Here is an 11,492-nt window from a genome sequence, read left to right on the forward strand (position 1 = left end):
TTTCCATACAGTAAATCTTCACATATCAAAATAAACACATAGAGATTGACTAGGGCACAAGAGATCAATAAGATTTGCTAGGGATTACCTCCTTGATTACACGAATAGCTACGGCATATCCTCAGTATTCCGTTTTTGTAGAAACCGCAGCAGTCAGTGGTTGGCTGGTGATGACTCAGATGGCGGCGTTGGTACGCTGAGGGAGAAGACTCACGGCGCTGGTGCGGGGAGGGAGAAGACTCGGCGCAATTGCGGGGAGGGAGACGATCGATCGGTACCGAACTAGGCCCACCTTGCTTATGTGGAAAACTAACAAATAATAGGGAATTAATTTTTGGGCCTCTCTTGGAGGAGAGGGTGATTATTGGGCCCAATTTTTACTTTGGAATTCCTAATTCATATTTTTTGGGAATCAAATATTGGGTGGCTGTTGGGCATGCTCTAAGTGTTTTGTTTGGTTGGGAGACATGGGAATTTTGGTGGATGGGGATGGGGAATTGAGGAAGGAACTCCCTTCTTTTCAATACTTGGGTAGAGGCAGGTAATTGGGAGGGAATTCCTCCTTTACTTTGTCTAAGCAAATCTCAGCCATCAATTTTTATTAATGACCTAATCTCCAACTAAACTCCCTATCAATTTTCATCACCTCTACCAAACAAGATATTGGGATTAAAAATCAAATTCCCATCTTAATCTCATCATCAATTCCCTTGTATAAACTCCCAATCCCTTTCATATGGTAACTCGATGGAAGGGGATTGGGAGTTTACATAAGAGAATTGATGATGGGATTAAGATAGGAATTTGATTTTTAATCCCAATATCTTATTTGGTAGAGGTGACAAAAATTGATAGGGAGTTTGGTTGGAGATTAGTTCATTAATAAAAACGTATGGCTGAGATTTACTTAGACAAAGTAAAGGAGGAATTCCCTCCCAATTACCTGCCCCTACCCAGGTATTGAAAAGGAGGGAGTTCCTTCCTCAATTCTCGATCCCCATCCCACTAAAATTCTCATGTCTCTCAACCAAACAAAACACTTAATAGCCTCATCCCTCTAAACTTTCAATCCCTCCTAAAAATACCCTCCAACCAAACGGGATGGGCTGAGTCACATGCCTCGGAAAAAGTACACTTCGGTTCCTCAATTTGATATCAAGATAAAAAAAACGTTCTCAAACCACAAAATCAGATATCAAATGTGCCTTAACTAATCAAAACCAGTCACTTTAGGTCCTTCGAAGGTTTTGACCCCGGTTTCATCCGACGTGGTGGCTAAGTCAGTGTGGGACCCACATGCGCCCACATGTCAGCATGCCACGTCATCACCCTCTCTCTCTTTCCCCTCCTCTTCCTCCTCTCTCTCTCTCACTCTTCTCTTCCCTTCTCTGGCCAAGCCGACCGGCGGCTGGGGAGGAGGACGCCAGGGCGAGGCAGGAGAGGAGAAGGCGGCGGCGGCTGCGACGCGGGACAAGGCGAGGGTGGCGGGCGGTTGTGAATGGCGTCAATAGCGCGGTGTCGCCACCGGTGTTGGGCGGGAGGCGGAGGCGGGGCCGGGCACCACAGTGGTGGCCGCGGAGGTGGAGGCAGGGCCAGGCGCCGTCGCAAATGGTGTCGACGGAGCGCTCGCCGCCGGCCAGCGGGAGCGAGAGCAGGCCAGCCGGTGGGGGAGGCGAGAGTCCGGCAGTTGGCGATGGGCGACGAGGCGGCGGCGATGACAACGGCGCGAGAGCACCAGAGCAGGAGGACCTTCCCCCACAGCACCCCCACCGCCACCGCAGCCGATGCTCGTCCTCGGCTCGGCAACCACGTGCTCGTCCAACAAGTGGCTCGCCAAACCACGCGCTTGTCCTCAGTGGCGCCCTCGGATTCTGCACCACCTTCCTCAAGTGCATGGCTCGGCTTCTTCGCTGTCGTGATGAGGTGCTCCTCCTCTCCGACGGCAACGGGGAACTCGCGATGCGAGAGTTCGCATCAATTACACAAATGTAATTTCAAAATTTTCAATACACTTTGAATTTACAATGCTCCTTGGCTTCCTTGTTGGCTTGCTGCTTGCTCTTGCCGCTGCGGCCTGTGGTGCTACTGCTGCCTACCGGCTGCAGCAGCCCGCTGCTTCGCCTACGCGCCTACGCGGCTACGCCCAGCCCACCACCTGTGCCTGCCGCATGCGCCTCTATGTGCTTGCTTGCCGGCGCCGTTGGCAGCTTGCGGCTGGCCTGCTGCTGCCTGCCGCCTCCCGCGCATGACCGAGTTGTCGAGCCGTCCGTCGCTGCTCGCCAGCCGCCAGGACATGAAGAGTAGAAGAGATGGGAAATTTTGAGATAGGGTTCAGTGGTCAACAATTGATACCCAAATTAACATAAAACAAACTCAATCGCGCGAGCGACCTAGGCGCCCAGCATGACTTCGGTGTCGTCTTCTCCCGACGCAGTGACACCACGCCTCTGCCTACGCGAGCGCACAACAAGCGGACGATTCGACGACGACATCTGCTGCCGGACCGTTGAAAGGAGGAATGGGGTAGGCGGGTGGCGTGAGGTATGGTGAACGCCACACCACGCCCTACCGAGTTCACCGCCGCTGTCCCCATCTGTCGACCGACTTGTAGGAGAAAAGTGAGAGAGAGAGAGAGAGAGGAGGAAGGGAGAGGAGGGGAAAGAGAGAGAGGGTGATGATGTGGCATCCTGACATGTGGGGTCCACGTGTGGGGACACCCAATTTAGCCTGGTGCCCCAAATATCCACTGGTGATCATCCAGAATTTTGATCACGCACAGATTGATATACAGAGCAGCTTTTGATTAGTTTACACAGATTTGTTCATAGAAGCTATTTATACAATTGTTAAAGGTTGAAAAGATCCAAACTAATACATCCTTATTTGAAAATACAAGAAAAATCCAAACTACTAAACTACTAAACTCCTAATCTATTAAACTCTTGAACTCCTGAACTACAACTATGAATTCCACAGGCAAAAGCTCGAGTGTAGACTAGCCTAGAAGAAAAACTCGTCATTGTCATAGACCTCGCTATCTTCTAGTCTTCTTGTTAGCACAATATCTATATGTTAAATTATGCAAGGGTGAGTACTTATGTACTTAGCAAGACATATTATAAATAATTAAAGGTGAAGAGATATGATTAAATACAACAATGATAAAGTAAAGGAGAAATAAAAACCATAAATCATCTTTATCCTCAACATTTTAATTTTAAAACTACTTATACTTCAGGAGTAGAAATCACCTTGATGACATATCTCCTTAACCGGGAGCACGGTGTATTTGAATACAGTACGACTCTGTAGTGTCTGCCCAGCTTTACCCACACGATGAGAACAGTTTGTAATGCTGAAAACACCATAGCGTTCGAGAGTCCCACTTACTACTAGTTACTGCACAGTGGGGTCTTGGCTCATCATAGTGGTCGAACTCTTGCCAGGCCTAGGCAAGGTATCTATATCATCACACTTTTCATGAGACCCACTATTGTGAAACATTGCCGCCCAAACTCCTTACGCAAGTTCACCCCAAAACCTGCTCCTAACGAGCCACCCAACAGTCTTTCATATAGTGAGACAATATACTAGGCTAAGTCCAATTACTTGGTCGTGTGGATGGGTACAAACTATGTCATTTCCATGGTATAAGGGGGTAATTATAATCCGGTTAAACCACAAAAAATTATCTCAACATCCAAAACTTCCATACCAACAAACTTCATCATAAATTCCAACATTCATAACTTTCAACAATCACAACATCAACTCAAATGCCCATTTTAACCGGATTCCTAAGTTTGTAAAGGTATTTGAATAATAAACCTCATAAAATGATAACCATGCATCTTTCTATTACTGTTGATGGTCCTTAAATCATAATATCTGACCGCCAATACCTGCATATACGGAATAAAATATGGTATTCAACTTAGTGGTATGGTTTATTACTAATCATTTCCACTAATGTTGCTATATATTTGGATGTAGGTGACAAACTAACAAAGTTGAGAGGAAATATACATGAAGAAGGAGGATAATCAAACGCATATCCAAACTTATAGAGTTTTGGACCCAAAAAACCCAATTAAACACCTCCAAATGGCCCAAACCACCATGCCAATGGGCTAAGGGCCTCAAAATTAGTGTCCGCGAGGAAAAATGGGCTGAACGGAGCCGTCCAGGGTTCGGCTGAACCACCAGTTCGGCCGAACCATTCATGAGGCCGTTGATCACCATTTTTCATGTGGACGGTCATGATTAATTCCTAATGGCGGTTCCGGGCCATTTTGGACATTTTGCATAGGCTATAATCGTCATACCTGCCTATAAAAGGAGGAGCTCACTCTCATTTCCAGCACACAACTTTGAGCTGAATTACAAGAGGCTCTGTTGTATCTTTTGTACATTAAAATTAGGTAGAGAGTGAGGGGAAGCTCTGGAGGAGTGCCCGGAAGTTTAGCGCTCATCCGACTTCTACCTCGACGAGTGGAGCTTCATAGGAGGAATTCTGGAGGAGTACCGGAGCTGTCGGTACACTCTGCTCCGGGTTGGGAGAAACTTCTTCTAGAAAGTAAACATTCGTGTTCCTTTCTTATGTTATTTAATTACTTTGTCTAAGTAAGATAGATTTCCATCTTTGCGGGTTCATTATTTAGTATTCATACTAAGTGCTCTAGTACTAGGACTCTGGATAAAAAAGAAAGTTCATGCGCAAGTATTAGAGTAGTAATTAATAACTTAGGCGTGATGTCTAGGTTAGAGATTACCTTTGTTTGTTGTGTATCCCATGGATTTGTTAGAGGTAGATGGCAGGTGGTGACAGCCCTGAATCCTGTCCTAGTAATCCTCCACGTTCGGATACATCATAGAGCTATAGCCGGAACCACGCTGGCAGATTAGCACGGGTCGGTGCCTGAAGCAACAGATAGGAAATTAGATAATTAAAATACATAGAAAGTCATCTCTAGCCTAGCCAGCCTACATAGTTGTTGTCCTTGGATCGTCTTAGCCTTAGGTAGATTACATACGTTCCCTGAGTTCGGTATCCTTTTGTAACATCCTGAAAATTTACAATTTTCTAATCCTGCATCATGCCGCTTCTTATGTTTTTAATAACTTCCTACACCTAGGAAAATATAATTAGTGAGACCTCCTAAAACTAACTTGCATAAAATCCCTCTTTGGTATTTAACTTCTTTTGTGTTTTTCATTTAAAAATATATTTAGTTAAATTAAGGTGTTTCTTGATTTTGGGTTTTAAATTAAAACCTTCTTTCGACAAAATTCCTTTTATTCAAATTTAGTTGAAAACCCTTTTCATTTGTATGAATTATGGTCAAAGAAAACCCTCCAAACCAATTCTTTGTAATTTCAATTTTAATTGGAATTAATTGTCGACCCATCCTTTGATTCCAAACCTATCCTTAGTTCCCTTTCCAAATCTCAAGTATCCAAATTCCTCCTTTCAATCTAGCCGCCAATTTAATTCCCTTGGCTTGATTTCCTCCTCGGCACAAGAATAATACTATTACAAATATTGCAAATATTGCTCGTTTGCTAAGAAGATATATTTCATCCTTCCATCCCAAATCCAAAACCTCATTTAGCCCATAATTAATTCTAGATTTCCTACCACATATTTTGGGCTAAAATTTTATTTATTCCATTCCCTCCATTTTCCTCACACATTCCCAATTATATCTCTCTCTCCCCCATTGGAGTGCATCTATATAAATTCCACTATATTCCACTTCCAAAAATATTGCACTCAAATTAGAAAATATCACTTTTGGAAATTATATCCAAATATAATTTCCTTCCAAACTTTCCTATTAAAATTCTTTTCAAATATAAATCCAATCCAATTCCATTTCCCAAACCCCCTTCAAAATTCAGAAACAGTTTCTGTTCACTTTGGGCCGAAATCCTTTTTCTTCTCCCCTCAGCCCAAGCCGGCCCAAATCGGCCCATAGCCGAGCCGCCTTCCTCATCCAGGTGCGCGTGTTGCACCCGCGCACACCGCCGCCAACGCCTTCCGTGGCCGCTAAGAAACCGGCCGCCGTTATCTCCACGCCGCCGCCGCCGTCAACTTGCCGACCACGCCAACCCGTCGTCGTGCCTGTTGATGAAAAACACGAGGCCTGGGAGATCTGCTTAACTCCAGTGCAGGTCCAAAACTCGCCTTCGGGTATGCTAGCGTGCCAGTTGATTTGATCCTGCAATCAACAAGGAAAAAAGACAAAGAAACCGCGGTTAAACCTATAAACGATAGCCGATCGGCTAAGTGCCGATGACATATCATTTATCTTGGAGCCGATGTCATATATGTATCGATCGGCAGTCATAAATAATTAGGAAGGAACTAAATCTACTCGATCAGTTGTAGATATTAACAATATATACTCCTCATATCAATATATACTTAAATTAAGTGATTGGGATAGATCGGTCGTCATGCCGAGACAGTATAAATCACTTAGATCGAAATATATATTAATAATGGGACTATATATGTTCATAGCATAGCCGATCAGATAGATCTAGCATGTACCGGCTAATACTCCGATACCACTCTATACTAAGATATTAAAGCAAGTAGAATATACTAAACAAAGGCCTAATATATGTAAATGCAACAAGATCTTAGCATAGAGGGCAGATCTAACATATCAACGAAGCATATAGAATAAATGTAGTTAAATCAGGTAAGATCGGCTGAAACCCCGATACTACCCTAATCGGCAACCAGAAGGCAGGCTAGAGACTGATATTCTAAGCACGACTTAATAGATCAAACTCAACTGATGCAGCATTAAGTATGAAAAGAAGAACAATATCTAGACAATCAAGCCGCTGGAAGTTTCATAGAGTGATGGATATCCTATATAATCTAAGTCAACATCGATGTCTAACCTAATCGGCTGCCCTCTACCGACAGATGTTAGCCGATTGTAGGTTAGATAGCGATATTGCCAGAGATTATGTAAGATATATGATAACTCGACGAATTACATAAACAAGATTAGAGTATCATAAAGATGGAAGCACTAGTCCCGAGAACGCAAGCTGTCATAACAAGTTTTACCTCTTGTTGAAGATCGAAACCGATGCAGCTCAACCCGAAAGCAAGAACTCGTCGAAATAAAACTAAAGCAAAAAGGGTGGCGATGCGCCAAGATTGTATTGAACGTATGTATCCACTGATTACATGGGGTTCGGGGTCTATTTATACCCGAAAATTACAGACTATGTCCATATCGGACACGACTCTTATCTCTAACAAACTCCACGATACCATAAGTCTTTACGGCAGACTTTTGCCCAAACATATCTCTAAGAAAATTACATAAAATATCCTAATTAATAGATACAATTGCCTTCTCAGGACTCTATCCATACGTGGCAATCATCTTGAAGCATATCGACTCAACCCGATGTCGTACACCAAGTCGCATTGTCGGAATCGGCTGTATTACTTAACCCAGTCTGACTCGGACTTAGCCGATCCCAATCATAGCCGATCCGGACTCCAGCTGATTCTTACTCTGTTTCCGCGATGATCCTCATCTTTGATTCCGCTTTGATTCAATCTTCTTCTCCGATACTAATATTACCAAATTTGGTCGTTAACACATGCCCCCCATGTCCGGAATATTTGGTAATGTTTCGGATTTGCCATATATCGACTCCGAGCAAAAGTCGCACTTTGCCATTTCCCGACCGTTACTTCAGTGCTTTAAATACTAACCATTGTCCCCGAGAAATCTCACACCGTTTCCTCCGTTTTCACCGCTGAAGCAAACTCCATCTCCTCTCTCTCCGGCGATCCCCTCGGTGCATGAAGCGATTCCCAAGCGATTCCTCCTCCGGCTAGATCTCCGCCCGTGGCGATTTCGTCCTCCGCTAGCCCGTCTACCGCGCCGTCAGCCGAGTATGCTGAGGTGAGTTCTCATCGGCTAGATCCCCTTTTCTCTCATCAGATTGATTTCCCCTTTCCTCATCTTGCTTTCTTCTTCTCGGTTCTTTTGGATCCGCAGCACCTCTCCAACCTAGTTGCAATTCCCATCTTATCGCATGAAAATCATTACTTTCTTGGTCCAATCGGCAACCTTGATCCTACCGAGTTCATCATTGGTGAAACAAATAGGATTCCTTTCAGATTAGCCAACCCAGATCTAGGTCACTGGAAAAACACCTTCAAATCTTGGCCATCTCTCGAGAAAACTCCACCCGAGAAAAGTTGGATTACATGGTACAAGTGCGTATCGGCTAGCAAGAAAGTTCACTGGGACGAGATCGGAATCAGCCAAGTGCTTGCCCTTACCATAGCCAATTAAGCTAAAGATGAACCTCTGATGGCTGCCGCTACTTATTTCTGGTCCAATACCATTAATGCTTTTTTGTTCAACCAAGGGCCGATGACCCCAACTCTGATCGACATCACCATGATCACTGGATTAGATGTAACCTCATCGGCTAACCCTATGAGTATGAACACCAAGAACCAATTTGATTTTAGGACCAAAAGCATAGGGGGTTGGTCGGGGTATGTAGCGGCATATATGGGCAAAGGGCCTGTCACCCCTCGGGAGCATGTAGCTTTCTTGCTTATGTGGCTAGAGAAGTTCCTCTTCTGTGGATCTAGCTGTGGTCCTACAACCAATTGGCAATTTGTAGCCGAAGCCCTAGAATCAAAGAAGCAATTTCCCTTAGGCAAAATCCTCCTCGGCTATCTATATCATATGTTAAATAACGCATCAGCCAAAATAGCCGTCGGCTTAGTGGTTGGAGCAGGTGGACCATGGTGGCTGCTACAATCTTGGCTCAACCTAATGGTCATGAAAGTAGTCAATCGGCCATCTGTGACAGAAGCTGAATTCCCAAGGTTGGAGCCGATTGTAGAAGATGATGGAGAAGAACGCACTCATCGTAGATGCAAGTCATATGGAGAATATGCATCCACACCAGCCGATGCCAGGGCAAAATTATCAGCTGAACTGCTCAAGGATTGGTTCTGTAGTTTTTATGAAGGCTTTCAGAAAGATGCCCGGGTCTGGTTTCCTTAGAAGACTCAGCAGACCTTGAACTCCCATCAGACTTCAGATTTGAAGACATTAATCATGAAAGATACCAAAAATTCAGGGAAGTTTTCTCAACTGCAATCAGCCCATGCATCCTTCCTGTCGGCATTCATCAGGGAAGAAACATTCAAGTCTCTTATGAATTTTATCACCCGATGAGCTCAGCTAGACAACTTGGAGTGGGCCAACTCCCAATCGGCTTATTCTTCGCCGATAAGATCCAATGCCGATGGGAAATTTCATCAACCTTGATGATGCATCGGCTGCTCAATCTCCAAGGACCTCCTCTAGGCAGTATTGAAAATATCGAGCTGGCAGGATTCAAAAGCAAAAACTTTGACAGATGGTGGGGCGAGTGGAAACTGCATCTATTCCACCAATCGGCTTCTATGTATATGATGGATCTCTTTCCCGATGTTATACCTCAGGTAAACTCTGATCTCATTAATTCTGTTTGAACAATTATCAGCCAATTCATAATTTGACTAACCCTCTCTTCTATTTTGCAGACAACATAATCTTCCCCTCCACATCAAAGCAATAGTGGTAGAGATATCAAATATGCCCCAGGTCTAATTCCTAATGGAGGTGGGCCATCTCCTCCTGTCATCGGCTATCATGCCCCCAAGACTTCGACTCTTCTCCAAGGCTTAATCAGAGAACTAGCCGATGCAAGCAAGAAGAGAAGAACCAGGTCATCGGCTGCAGACACGTTAGCTCTAGCCCCAAAGAAGAAGGCCAAACTCAAGAAGCCTAAACCAACCGATGACCTGCCTGTCCTAGATCCATATATTGAACAAGCTCTAGATGAAGAAGATATTGAAGACGATGTTGACCAATCCGCAGCCGAAGTGAGCGATACAGAAAGAACACCATCGGCTTCACCCAAGCAGACCCCTCCAACTCCTTCTGCCCCAACTCATTTTTCAAGAGTAAGCAGCTCTCTTTGATCCTTTTTGTAATCACTTCATTTTTTCGGCCGATTACTCACAGACTTTATAGTTGCAGAAGAAGAAAATTGCTGTGAAAAAGAAACCAGCAGCAACAATTCTCAAACCGGCTCCACCAGTAAGTTATTTTAATTCTTTTATTAGTTGATTCCAGCCGATTTTGTCTAACACTTGTCTCTTTTACAACCTCCTCCTTCTTCTCCTCCTGTGCAACAATCATCAAGTGACCGAACTCCATCGGCTGTGGGGAGTCACCATGTTGAGAAAGAAATACAACCAGCTGCTCCTGCAATCCTGGTAAGTTTTGTCTTATAAAAATTTTGAATCGACCACATAACTCATGTCGAGTCTCAATTTTTAGAATTCTTTCTTGCAGGCCTTAGCCGATCTATTTTCCTTCGACATTAAAGACTATCTTGATGAAGAAACAGAAGAATATACCACCAGCAAATCTTTAGTTCCCTTGTCCGATGATGTAAAGAAAACCCTTGAAGACATCTCTCATCGGCTAGAAGCATCATCACTGGACAACTTGGTGGTAAACTGTGGGCCTATTAGGACTCGGCTACATGAGATCCATCCTCTAATCCCAGATGAGCTAGCCGATATCCTTACTCCAGCTATCTATCTTGAGCAGCATCAATTCAAGCTAGAGAAAGCCAAGCTAAGATTAGCCGAACGTCGGGAGCGTAAAGATATCGAAGCAACAATCCAAGCCAATCGTCAGCTTGTGCACGAAGAGAAGTCCAAGCTTGATCAGCTACCTGAGGGCCCGATCAAATCCAACATTGATCGGCTTGAGGCTTGCAAGATTGAGCTCTTGGTACAACTTGAAGAATGCAACGCCGAGCTGGACATAGAACATAAAAAGCTGGCTGATCTCCCAAGATCCATTGAAGAACAGAAGGCAAGATTAAAATCGACTATCAAGAATGTTGCCGATCTCACCAAGTCTTTAAAAGTCATTCCTGGAACCGACACCCAAGATGCCCAAGCCATTGAAGAAGTGGAACAAATCAGGCAAAGGGCTATTTCGGCTATCCAGCAATACTTGTCTTGGTGACTTTCCGTGTAATAGACCTTAGAAATTTTTGTAATCGGCTAAGATACTATAGTACTTTACTGTCTTAGCAATCCTTTGTGCCGATTAATATAACTTCTAAATTCGCCCAAAAATTTACATTTTTTGTATATATGTGCCCCCCTAATTTTACAATGTCAAAAGCATTGATAAAATTATTAAAACAACTAAGGGCGATATATCGGCCATAGTACATCGGCAAACCACAACCGATTTCAATATGAAAAACAACTAAGGGCGATATAACAATATCGGCCATTGTACATCGGCAAACCACAACCGATTTCAATATGAAAAACAACTAAGGGCGATATAATCATATCGGCCATCTCAAGGCGATGTAAACACATCGGCTATCATGTATCGGCAACATCA

At 44.0% G+C, this 11,492-nt stretch overlaps 1 pseudogene; it reads left to right on the top strand.

Annotated features, from left to right (window-relative positions):
• Positions 1 to 1,608: 1,608 nt before the first annotated feature.
• LOC136351549 (uncharacterized) lies at positions 1,609 to 11,099 on the top strand (annotated as a pseudogene).
• Positions 11,100 to 11,492: the final 393 nt, after the last annotated feature.

This window comes from Oryza sativa, chromosome 8, assembly GCF_034140825.1.
Source record: "Oryza sativa Japonica Group chromosome 8, ASM3414082v1".
Taxonomy (NCBI): Eukaryota; Viridiplantae; Streptophyta; class Magnoliopsida; order Poales; family Poaceae; genus Oryza; species Oryza sativa.